A 13,228-nucleotide genomic window follows, 5' to 3' on the forward strand; every position below is an offset into this window, starting at 1 on the left:
CAATAATCACAATGGTAATAATGATGATGTTGAGTTTTCCCTTGGAGGAAAATCAATGCAAGAAATCCTTGAGAAGTGGTTCTCTCTGTGTCTACATTTGAGACACATGTCAAGTCAAGGGTAATTGCTCTTATTCATCTCTAAAGACCCAATACATAGTTAAAGAGGGTGAAGCTCCTGACGCACTTCTGCTTTGGAGTCCCAGAGGGCTCCTATGCGAAGCAGAAATAGAAAAGTCCCATATAATGTTCTTTCTTTAGTGCTTAAATATTTCTTAAAAAATGACATGATGACCAATTTGTGAGATGCAGATACTGCAGTAATTCCAAGTGAATAATATTCTTTCCATGCTATGTGAAATGCACTCTTTTGGGTCAATAAAATACCACATTGGGCCCAAATATGAGTGTAATCAATGTCATCTCGTGGCCACTAAATAAAAGTGGATTCTGACACAGCATGTTCTTCGCCCAACATATTTGGAATCCAGGAAATTTGATTACATACTAATTCTCAGAATGGTGCTGGGCCTTTGGCAAGCCAGAGCGAGTCATTAACCCTTTGGGCATAAACTCTCAGTGACTCGCATTAAAATAGCAATATCAAACTTGCAAATGAGAAACTGAAATATTCAGTTTGGAATGGGAAGCTGGACAGCTAAATGATAAATACCAGACATAGAGATGCCCACTGCCATATCAGACCTAGGCAAGGGACAGACCAACTCACGACTGGGCAGATGATAACACCCCCGATTCCGTGGCTAGCCCTTGTTCTCTGAGGCTATCCTTGCAGGGCTAGCAAGACAGCGTGTTTGCCTGAATGATATCACCTGTCCTGCTAGTCTGTCCTTCAACCGGTGGCCTGATTTTGCTCACATACGATGTTCATTTATAATCAATTAGACCTGTGGAAAAAAAATGCCTCCCTCCTTTCTGTTCTCATCATTGGGAAGCATCTTGATGTGTCTGGATGCAGCAGGATTTTTATTTTTTTGTATTTTTTTGTATGTGTGTGTGTACGTGGATTGCTTTCTATTGGTTCTGACTCCACAGAGAGGGAGAGAGGCTGACAATTTCTAAGACTCCCTTTTCAAATTCCTCCTTTGGGGCTGAAACTGTGAATCCATTCCCTAAGGGGGAGAAACCGTGTCTAATCTCCACATATGTATGCCTTCCCAGAGTTTAGTACAGTGCTCTACCCACAGCAAGAACATAAAAATAATAGTAATGATAATACTTGTGCTTTTTGTTAGGCACTTGTCTCGTATCAGGCACCGTACTAGCCACTGGGGTAATCCAGGTGAGTCACGGTTCCGACCCACGTGGATTTCACGATCACAGAAAGAACACGTTTGAGAATCCATTTTTTTACAGATGAGGAAAGTGAGGCACCGAGAAGTTAAGTGACTTGCCCAAGGTCACCGACAACAACTGTGATATCTTTTAAATGTTTACCATGTGCCAAGCACCATTCTGAGTACTGAGGTAGTTACAGAAAAATCAGGTTGGACGCGGTCCCTGGCCCAAGCAGGGCTCACAATCTAAGTGGGAAGTAGAATCGATCTTGAGTCCCCATTGTACAGATAAGGAAAGTGAAACTCAGAAAAATTCAACGACTTGCTTGAGTCCCCATTTTACAGGTAAACAGAGTGAGATTGAGAGTCAGCAAAATCCAGTGCCTTGCCTAAGGTCACACAACAGGCCGACAAGCGGAAAAGAGCCGAGATTTAAACCCACGTCCTCTGACTCCCAGCCCTGTGCTTTAAAGCCATGCTGCTTCTCCAAATAAATGAGTACTAGAAAGCTATTCCTAGTACGAGTATTAATACTACTATAGTGCCACCCTTAAAAGGCTCTTCAGTCACCTGGGGGATGCTGAGTTACCCTGCTGTCTTTTCTAAAATTGGGCCACTTAGGATTTTTGTTCAGTTTAAGGGGAGAGTATCTTCCTCTTCTTGATTTGTTTTTCTGGTAGTGGAGATGGGTTGCAAAGAGCCACCCCCTTTCTCTGTGGGAAGGTGAAACCAGAAATTGAGTACGTTTGTTCATATGTGCAGAGAGGTGCTTAGTTTCGTTTCTCGCTCTTGAAACTAGAAAAAAGAAAGAAATAAGGATATTATTTTTTTCTCTGGTGTGGGAACATGTGATCTCAAAAGAAAAGGTACCCTTTTTGCCTGCTCCATTAGAGTGTCAACTGGGTAGAGAACATGCCTTGTACTTGTACAGAGAAGCAGCGTGGCTCAGTGGAAAGAGCACGGGCTTTGGAGTCAGGGGTCAGAGGTCATGAGTTTGAATCCCAGTTCTGCCACTTATCAGCTGTGTGACTGTGGGCAAGTCACTTAGCTTCTCTGTGCCGCAGTTCCCTCATCTGTAAAATGGGGATTAAGACAGTGAGCCCCACGTGGGACAACCTGATTCCCTTGTGTCTACCCCAGCGCTTAGAACAGTGCTCGGCACATAGTAAGCGCTTAACAAATACCAACATTATCATCATTATTACTTCTGTTTTACTTCCCCTGGTACACAGAAGATGCTCCAGAAGTACTTCGTGGCAAGTATCAGTGGAAAAGCACGGGCTTGGGAGTCAGAGGACATGGGTTCTAATCCCGGCTCTGACACTTGTCTGCTGTGCGACCTTGGACAAGTCATTTAACTTCTCTGTGCCTCAGTTACATCATCTGTAAAATGGGGATTAAGCTGTGAACCTCACGTGGGGCAACCTGATTACCTTGTATTTACCCCAGCGTTTAGAACAGTGCTCAAAACTTAGTAAACATTTAACCAATACCATAATTATCATTACTACTAGTACTCCCATTATAAGCAGTGTAGCTCAATGCAAAGAACACGGGATTGGGAATCGGGGGCCATGTGTTCTAATCCCAGCTCCGCCACCTGTCAGCTGTGTGACTTTGGGCAAGTCACTTCACTTCTCTGGGACTCAGTTCCCTCATCTGTAAAATGGGGATTAAGACTGTGGACCCCTGTGGGACAACCTGATCACCTTGTATCCCCCCAGCGCTTAGCACAGTGCTCAGCACACAGTAAGCACTTAATAAATACCATCATTCTTCTTCTTCTTATTACTACGGCTGCTTCTGCTCCTCGAATGCAACGGTACATGGCTGAATAATAAAGCATGGCAAGGCTTTTCCTCGATTAGCACAGGATCCACAAAGGTCAAAGATGTCAAAAGTACATTTTTGTTTTCAGAGAAAGCACCCAACCTTTGTAGATAGGGTCAATCTTGCCTCATTTCCCAAATAATAACTATTCAGAATAATCAGTGATGCCTCGGTCGATTGTCCAGTTTTGGGTTCGTTTTTTCTTTACATTGTGCATCGTCTCAAGGTTTAAGTTCACAAGTCATGGTTGAATACTTCATTATCGATAGAAATGGAGCCTAATACATGAACTGCTAATTTACAGCTTCTCAAAAATAAAAATGATCATGAATATCGAGTTTAAAAATCACCAAGACATGGATTAAAAAAAAAAAAAAAAACTTAGAAAGAAAAGTTCCTTCACCGTAGCCATCTTTCAGTGAACCTGGGGATGTGTGACCACACTCCTTGACTGGAAGTATTAAAAAGTCTAAATATTCATACTCAACTTTTTCATATCTCGGGAGGCAGAAATTCAAATTTCTCATGGTAGAAAACCCAGGCCATCATGGCCTAGTGGAAAGAGAACAGGACTGGGCGTCCAGAGTCACAAAATGAATTCCCAGCTGCACGGTTTGCCTTCTGCATGACATCGGGCAAAGTCACTCGCCTGCTCTGTACCTTGGTTTCATCCTCTATAAAATTCATTCATTCAATCATATTTATTGAGCACTGACTGTGTGCAGAGCCCTGTACTAAGCACTGGGGAAGTACAATTCAGCAACAGAGACAATCCCTGCCCACAGTGGGCTCACAGTCTAGTTCTCTCCTCCATCCATCTTAAACCGTGAGCCCCTTGTGGGACAGTTACTGTGTTTTGTCTGATTATCTTGCATCAACCCCACTCCTTGTCCCCGTGATTAGCATGTAGTAAACACTCAACAAGTTCTACTATTATTATTGTTCTGTCTCCAAAATGATTCTGATCAACCCCCAAGCTTAACATATTGAATGTAATATTATTATTATGAATTATTATTACCAAGGCCAACAATTAGACCCTGTTAGCACCACAGGATCTGTGTCTTCCAACCATCAAAATTACCCAGAGCATGCTTAAATGAAAGGAAATGACATTTATTAAGGAGGAATTCCTTCATGCATCGGATGATAGCTGTAATTCCTAAAAATGAAGCTAGATTGCTCTTTATTTTTTATTCCCCAATTACTCTTCTGGGTGCTTCATCGTAAACAATTCACATAATGGTTATGGTCTCAGAGATCAAAAACCTGGACATATACTTGCTGCATTCAAGTCAAGGTTACTTGTTAATGCAATGCTAATTACTTGAATTTGTATCAGAGCACCTCATTTGCTGACAAACTTAAATACAATCATAATTAAGGGTATGACAGAACTGGCTGGGAAATATTAAGGTTAAATAAGACCTCGCTGGCCAGACGGGACAAGGTCAGTTAACGTGCTTTAAGATAGTTCATCAGGTCAACTTGCACTGGGGTGGGATTCTTACTGAAGAGAGTGGGTAGACTAGATTTCTGGATTTGGAAATGAGATTGCCAATTCTATGATGTAACAGGGATGTCCCATGCGAACAAGGGAAAACATAATAATAATAATAATAATAATAATAATGTTGGTATTTGCTAAGTGCTTACTATGTGGAGAGCACTGTTCTAAGTGCTAGGGGAGATACGTCATCAGGTTGTCCTACATGAGGCTCACAGTCTTCATCCCCATTTTACAGATGAGGTCACTGAGGCACAGAGAAGTTAAGTGACTTGACCACAGTCACACAGCTGACAAGTGGCAGAGCCGGGAATCAAACCCATGACCTCTGTCTCCCAAGCCCAGGCCCTTTGCACTGAGCCGCGCTGTTTCTCTAATGTCAGCTTTAAGTGATATACATCATCCGGACAACATTCTTTTTTAAAATTTACACCAATTCTGATTCAACCCAGAGCCAGACATTATTCCCACAACTTCAAATGTTCTCTATGTGAGCCATTCACGGATGCATGCTGTAGTTTTTTCTTTACCTTAAGGTTACCTTTTCAAAAAAAAAAAAAAACACTTGGTTATCAAGACTTTGATTACCTATTTGTGCTCTCAATTTCTTTAAGCTGCAAATTTTGAGCTCATCAGCGGTTGCAAAGGTGGTGAGATCACATCTAAACTGATTTGCACCTTCAAATATTCTTACCATTGCTTCTTAATATAACACATATAATGAGAAAAATCTCAAAAGTCTCGGGCTGCAGAGTGAAGAGCTTGTTTTTCCCCAACAATCTATTTTCTTTATTCCTAGCCATTACCCATAAAAGAAACCCACAAGGGTTAGAGAGGCTAGGAATTCCAAAGATTTTTCTGAACTGTATAATGCTTCTCTTCCTCAAAAAGCTTCCTAATAGCCTGCTCTTGATCAGAGTAAGGAGACGAGTCTTATTTCTGCTAAAGGAATACATTTTCAGTCATCAGGTGGTCACAGGGTTTATGGCTTGACAATGTGGAAAGAATATGCCTTAGTCATTTCAAAATCTCCCAGAAGCAGCAAATAAAGTGTTTTGAGAAGTACATGAAAAGTGTTGCTCTTTAGAAACCCCTTTTAATTGTGAAATTCAACTCAGAGAAAATGTACAACCATCCTCATTAACAGTATAGACATTTCAGGTCATCACACCCAAAAATATGATCCCATAAAATCAACTTTTTCTAATCATTCTCAAAATGTTGCTTACCCCTTTCTAAACCAATTTAGAATTTAAAATAAATAATTTATGCCAGCAATTAAACTATGATGATGATTCTGGAGATATGAAAACCTGAACTTCTGGCCATAACATTTTCAGCATGAAAATCGGTTTAAAAGAAAGTCTCTTTGCTGAAATATTAACCCTGAAGTGTTAAAACATCCTACACATATAAGGTTTAGGTTTATTTTGTAAACGTAGCTATGGAATTATGCTGCACTTTTTGAATAAATAGGAGTTTAAAATAGCCTGTCAAATTAGTTTTGTATGGCAGTGATTCTATTTTCCTTTTTTATCTGTTTTTTTGTTGTTCCATAACACTTCAATATAGCATACTGCAGCAAATGACAGAAGAGATTCAGCAACAAATATTTAAAACAAATATTTTAGGGAGAAAGAAAGCTGTTATCAATTCAAACAGCATATTTTCCAAAGAAAATGTAGTATAGCATTAAAATGGCACAAACAGATATGTTTGCAAACTGAAATAAACAGTTTTAATTCCATGGTTGGATTTTTGTTGTTGTTGTTGTTTGTTACAATTCCATATCATTTTTGTCCAAGAGGTCTTCAGATTGGAATTAGCATTTCTTAGACCATCTAATATAGCATATCCAAACCATCAGGACATCTCAATGTCCAGTTCATGAAGAACAAAGACATCCGAAGGAAACTCTCTATTGATATCCCAGAAGCTCAAGTGCAGCTAAATTGATCCATCTATGAAGAGTAGTTTGTTCATTCAATCATATCTATTGAGCACTTACTGGGTGCAAAGCACTGTGAGCAGTAGACCATAAACTCTTCTATAGACTACAATCGGCTTGTGGCCTGAGATCATGTCTATCAGGCCTGCCGATTTGGCTGAGTACAGCGGTCTGCGAACAGTAAGCACTCAATAGATACCACTGATTGCTAAGAGTAGAGAAGCAGCGTGGCTCAGTGGAAAGAGCACGGGCTTTGGAGTCAGAGGTCATGGGTTCGAATCCTGGCTATGCCACTTGTCAGCTGTGTGACTTTGGGCGAGTCACTTAACTTCTCGGTGCCTCAGTTACCTCATCTGTAAAATGGGGATTAAGACTGTGAGCCCCACGTGGGACAACCTGATTCCCTTGTGTCTACCCCAGTGCTTAGAACAGTGCTCGGCACATAGTAAGCACTTAACAAATACCAACATTATTATTATTATTATTATTATTATTATTTGTTAAATGACCATTGGGTGCAATGGATTGTACATACTGAATGCTTGGTAATCATCATTATAATAATCATAGTTAACGATTAATGTGATATTATTAATGATAATGATAGTATTTAAGTGCTTGCTATATGCCAAGGCCCATATTAGACATTTGGGTATATACAATATAATCAAGTTGGACACAGTCCCTATTCCACAGTCCAAGTAAGAGAGAGAACAGGAATTTATTCCCCACCTTGCAGATAAAGGAGCTGAGCCACACAGAGATCAAGTGCCTTGCCCAAGGTCACACAACAGGTAAAGGGCCAGAACTGAAATTAGAACTCAGGTCCTCTGACTCCCAGGCCTTGGCCCTTTCCCACTAAGCCATACAGCTTCCCTTGGGAAGTACAGAACAGAGAAGTGGCATGTCCCCATCCCAAATGTATCTTAAAATCTAACAGGAGAGAGGTGGTCCATGATTGGGCATGTCTCCAAAATTTGTAGTCTCCCATCAAGTTCAACAGCCTAACCTCGGTCACGTGAATTTAGGACTGAGACCCTGAGCTAGGTCATAGATTGTAGTGATGGTGATGTATGATGTGTCACCTTTTCACTGTAGAATTGCCCCAAGTCTTTGGAGACTCCGCCGCATTCACCATCTTTGAGAACAAGATTCTTACATAGGATGTTTACTGATAGATGAAGTAGAAACCTGAATCCAGCAGTAAACCCGGGTCCTCCAGGAAACAGGGAGGTGGTGGCGATGATGGGACATCAAGCTTCATATCAGATGGAAAGGCAACAGAACACCGATGGACTGTAGTGTTTTACGTGGCTGCTGTAAAATCAGCTCTGAAGCACTTTCTCTTGCCACAGAGTTGCACTGGGTGAGACACTTGAGGGAAACGGTGAGCCAAAATGGAGAAGGGAGGCAGAGCGAATGCTTTAAAGACATAGCGAAGCACAGTCTCGAACCAAGCAGCGTGGGCAGCTTACGATTCAGAGAGAGAGTGGCAGGCGGACCTCACTAGTATACGGTATTCAGGCGAGGAATTATTCTCCTTGATCCAGGCCTTCAGGAAGGTCGTAATACCAAGAGGCAGTTTTGAAAACAGTGATAAGTGCTGCAAATTGCAAGCACATCAGTGCGGCAAAGTACTATAATTACCCGCACACAGACGGTGCGGAATGGATTGCCAATCACACATCAGTCTTTACTGCCTCAGTCCTCGGCATGGATAGGATCTCATTAAACGGGCATTATCTACAAACATGAATGTGTGTCTCCTCCCTTCTCTCTGCTCCTTCTCTCTCTTGCTCACTCTCTCTCGCCTCTCCACATGTAGATAAGCCTATGCATAAACCTCTCAATCTTTAAGTAACTTTCTTCTCATTTACATTCCACATTGAGAAGCTAAGCTACCATATGATACTGAGTGTGAGGCAGAGTGTTTTAACATGAACAGGTGATACAAATTGGCCTTTTAGTATCGGGCAGAAAAGAGTCATTGTTTCTTGCCAACCGTGTCTCAATTCTCAATGAAAATTCCACAGAATAGACTGGAAGATATAGTGTATTTTGGTCAATCTTCCTAGAAACCTCCCAGATTTGCATACTTTCTATCATCCAGCTTTACATTTACATCATTCGTATTTATGCTATTGTCTATATGAATATGGTCTTTATTTAGAGCTTACTGTGTGCTCAGGCACTGTTCGGTAGATTTCAATTTCTCACAGTTTTTATCCCCATTTTAGAGATGAGGTAACTGAGGCAAAGAGAAAACAAGGTTACTTGCCCACGGTTTCACAGCAGACAAGTGACCGAGCCGGGATTAGAACCTAGGCCTTTCTGACTCCCAGTCCCGTACTCTATCCACTGAAGTCCACGCTACTTCTCTATAAGGCAACTTATCTCGTGCTGTCGAATGGTTTCCGACCCATAGCGACACCGTGGACACATCTCTCGCAGAATCCCCCGCTCTCTAACCTAAATTCTAGTAAAATCTAGCCTCCACCCTTGATTCTCTCCCTTGCCGCTGCTGCCCAGCATGGGTGAGTTTTGACTTGCAGCAGATTGCTTTCCACTCTCTAGCCACTGGCCAAGCCAAGAATGGAATGGACAGGCCTCTGCTTGACTCTCCCTCCCATAGCCAAGACTGGTAGAAGGCTGGAAACTCTCCAGGTGTGATGCTGAGAAGGGCAATAGGTGACCCAAAATGCTATATTTATCTTCTTTATTTTCGCTATTCGGTGATTACTTGTTCCCGTTACTCGACTGGAAGTTCCTTGAGGTCAGGGATCTGGACTTTTATGTCCACTGTACAATCCCAAGCAGGTGGTGTAATATTCATAAATGGCAGGCTCTCAATCATTCCTCTTGCTGTGCAGCTGCTAATGGTGATAATACTCCTTAAGAATCATCTGGGAAGACGCCAATTTATCATTATTTCTGAACATCGCCTAGCACACTATGACATTTCAAACAGTAACAAACACTAATTAAAGATTGATATGTTGAAAACATTTTGAAATAGAACCATCTTGTTCAGGATAGCATCTTTGAGTTCAAGGCAAAAACTCAGTTGAGTATTTTTACATCTCTCAATTTAAAAAAAGGTTCCCCTTAAATGCAAATATTGTACTGTGAGACATACTGAAAACAATCATTATTTACAACCTCCCGATTTCTTCATTCTCAATAACACACGGCAGGTAATGGGATTTGAAGTCCATTGCCAAAGACGTGGCTGGAGAACTTAGCTCTAAAATAAATATTAGCCCTCTAGGAGGTAAATGTGGCAAGGCTGCATTAGTGTGACTGCTCACGCTAATGTCCCCTGTGTTAGAACCTCAGGGAGAGCGCTTACAACCTCCAACCTGACCCATTTGCTCCCCAGGATGGAATACAGACAGGCTGCCAACAGGCAGGTTCAGCTGCAGATATTTGCCTATCTTGAGTGGGGGCAAAATGTACCACCCTCTTTCACCGCCTTCCCCACCCCGCCGTATCGTACGATTTCCGTTTGCATATTACACAATGCGTGTTGCATCAGTCAAGTACCTACGTGTCACGATGTTATACAGAAAGTTGCAGGTGCCCCTCACCTAGAGTGTCTCTCTGGGGGGAATCCCTGACTTCCGACTCTTGCACCTCTCCCCACCTACCCCGGACCCATCCTCCTCCCCTTCCTTTCCCTGCTAACGCAGACACAACTTCTAATTTGGCCAAGGGGAGGCAGGGGGCTTGCAAATTATCATCCACCATGGCCCACAACAGTCCTCTCTGATGGGGTACACGAGGGGGCTGCTTCTCTTGAAGTTCGTCCCAAGTTGGCCCTGGCAACAACTTGAGAGGACACCTCTCCTCTAGAGGACCTATTATTTCGGCAAACCCCCAGCTCTGATCAGGATGGACCCACGAGGGCATGCTCTATCACTAACACCTCAACGTCCACTTTTCTAAGGACAGTTTCTCTTTCTCAGCCATTCACCCTTACTCGGGACAAAAAATCTCAGAATAAACCCCATTCCTCTGAGTCGGAAGGCCCCCGTTCTTTAAAGCTGTGCAGGGACTTTTGTAGTTCAAATCTTCAGGTAGAGTTAGAGGCAAAAATGTCAAGAAAGGGGGCTGAATGGGCTAAGAAGTCTATTCAAAGAGCCTCCTCTTTTCTGGAGACGCCATTTCTAGAATTCCAAAGGGCTACTTTGCCCAGAATCCTTTGGGAAGTGAAACCTAGAAAATCTAATCCTTTTAATCCTGGCTCCACCACTTGCCTGCTGAGTGACCTTGGGCAAGTTATTTAACTTTTCTGTGCTTCGGTTAAATATTAAATTATCTCACCTTAAATATTCATAAATAGTCTTCCTTCTAGACCGTAAGCCCAACATGGGCAGGATTGTCTCTAATTGCCGAATTGTACTTTCTAAGCACTTAGTACAGTGCTCTGCACACAGTAAGCGCTCAGTAAATCTGACTGACTGAATGAATGAATGAATGAATGAATGGGAACTAAGACTGTGAGCGTCATGAAAAACATGGACCTGATTAGCTTGTATTTACCCCGGTACTCAGTATAGTTCCTGGCACATAGTAAGCTCTTAACAAGCACCTTATAGGACACAACAAAAATGAGGTAATCCTTGTAGAATCCAAGAGACAAAACGGTCTCTATTCCTTCTCTCAGTCCTGCTCGGCCTCCCTCGGTGACGGACTTGTCTTTGTTAACCACATGTGCTTCGGTGAAAGAAAGTTTATTTTGTTTAATTGCCGAATTGTCGGGACTTGAATTTAAACTGTCTCTTTATCTTTGAGTATTGAATTAGAATTCCTGTATCTAGAGCTACAATGAGTTATTGAAAATGCCTAGTGTGATTACAACTCTTTCTCAGCCCCTCCACCATTATCCATAATTAGCCTCCTTCTACCAACCCTATTTGGATTGCAACCAGTATCCTGCAGGGTGGACTACTGTTCCAAGAGGTTTGGAAAAGCACCAGTGCTCAACAAGATTCCATGATTTTTTTCCCCCCAATTTCCTTTTAGAAATTATATGGAAGAAAGGGAGAGAAAGGGACAGAGGGAAAGGAGTATGAGCTAAAAACAATAATAATAATAATAATTATACATATATTTATATGATCATAATAATAATAATTTTATTATTTATTAAGTGTTTACCATGCGCCAGGCACTGTACTAAGCACTGGAGTGGATACGAGCAAATCGGGATGGACACAGTCCCTGTCCCACATAGGGCTTACAGTCTCAATCTCCATTTTACTAATGAGGGAACTGAGGCCCAGAGAAGTGGAGTGACTTGCCCAAAGTCACACAGGTGACAAGTGGCAGAGCTGGGATTAGAACCCATGACCTCTGACTCCCAAGCCCGGGCTCTTTCTTCTAAGCCATGCTGCTGTTTTGCTTTGCTGTCTGTCTCCCCCATTTAGAGCGTGAGCCCGTCATCGGGCAGGGATTGTCTCTATCTGTTGCCGAATTGTACGTCCCAATCGCTTAGTACAGTGCTCTGCACATAGTAAGCGTTCAATAAATACTACTGAATGAATGAATCAAAGTGGAAATAATAGGTGTAGTAGAGTGGCGGTAGTAACAGAGAAGCAGCGTGGCTCAGTGGAAAGAGCTAGGGCTTGGGAGTCGGAGGTCATGGGTTCGAATCCCAACTCTACCGCTTGTCAGCTGTGTGACTTTGGGCAAGTCACTTAACTTCTCTGGACCTCACTTACCTCATCTGTAAAATGGGGATTAAGACTGTGAGCCCCATGTGGGACTACCTGATTGTATCAACCTCATCACTTAGAACAGTGCTTGGCACATAGTAAACACTTAACAAATACCATAATTAGTAGTAGTAGTAATATTTGTGGAATACCCACTGGGTTTAGTAAACTCTACTATGCACTTAGGAAACTCACAGCGGAGAAATGAGATGTTCCCTGCCCACAGAGAGCTGACACTCTTAATAGGGTAGAGAAACAGGAACATATTTAAAGGTAAAATTTTCAACATAATCGATTGTACCATTGAGTAGCACATAATAATGTTGGTATCTGTTAAGCGCTTACTATGTGCAGAGCACTGTTCTAAGCGCCGGGGGAGATACAGGGTCATCAGGTTGTCCCGCATGAGGCTCACAGTCTTAATCTCCATTTAACAGATGAGGTAATTGAGGCACAGATAAGTTAAGTGACTTGCCCACCGTCACATAGCTGCCAAATTGCAGAGCTGGGATTCAAACTCATGACCTCTGACTCCCAAACCCGTGCTCTTTCCACTGAGCCACGCTGCTTCCCAATAGGCTCATACTCCTTTCCCTCTGTCCCTTTCTCTCCCTTTCTTCCATATAATTTCTAAAAGGAAAGTGGGGGGAAAAATTGCACATATTCAAAAGTGAGTCCAATGGGTTGGTTGGGCATGTGTCGGAGATCGCTGAGGGGTCTGTAAGGCTTGAGGAGGTGAGAGCTTACAGAGTGGAGATGTGTGTGTGTGTCCTTCTGCATCGCCCTGACTGGTGGGAGATATCAGTTTATTTATATCAATGTCTGTCTGCTCCTCTAGACTGTGAGCTTCTTGTGGGCAGGGAATGTGTCTGTTGTTGTATTGTAATATTAATAATAATAATGATGGTAATTGTCAAGTGCTTACTATA

The 13,228-nt window shown here is 42.3% G+C and overlaps 1 protein-coding gene and 1 non-coding gene across 5 annotated transcripts in view; one reads left to right on the plus strand and one right to left on the minus strand.

Moving 5' to 3' along the window:
- The window catches only part of PCDH11X (protocadherin 11 X-linked), a 1,108,633-nt gene that overhangs the window by 236,255 nt on the left and 859,150 nt on the right, over positions 1-13,228 (plus strand). The window lies entirely within an intron of this gene.
- LOC114813064 lies at positions 9,127-9,264 on the minus strand. Its single transcript, XR_003760676.1, has one exon. It is a non-coding gene; the product is annotated as a small nucleolar RNA SNORA7 (small nucleolar RNA).

The sequence above is a fragment of the Ornithorhynchus anatinus genome, chromosome 6 (genome assembly GCF_004115215.2).
Source record: "Ornithorhynchus anatinus isolate Pmale09 chromosome 6, mOrnAna1.pri.v4, whole genome shotgun sequence".
NCBI lineage: Eukaryota > Metazoa > Chordata > Mammalia > Monotremata > Ornithorhynchidae > Ornithorhynchus > Ornithorhynchus anatinus.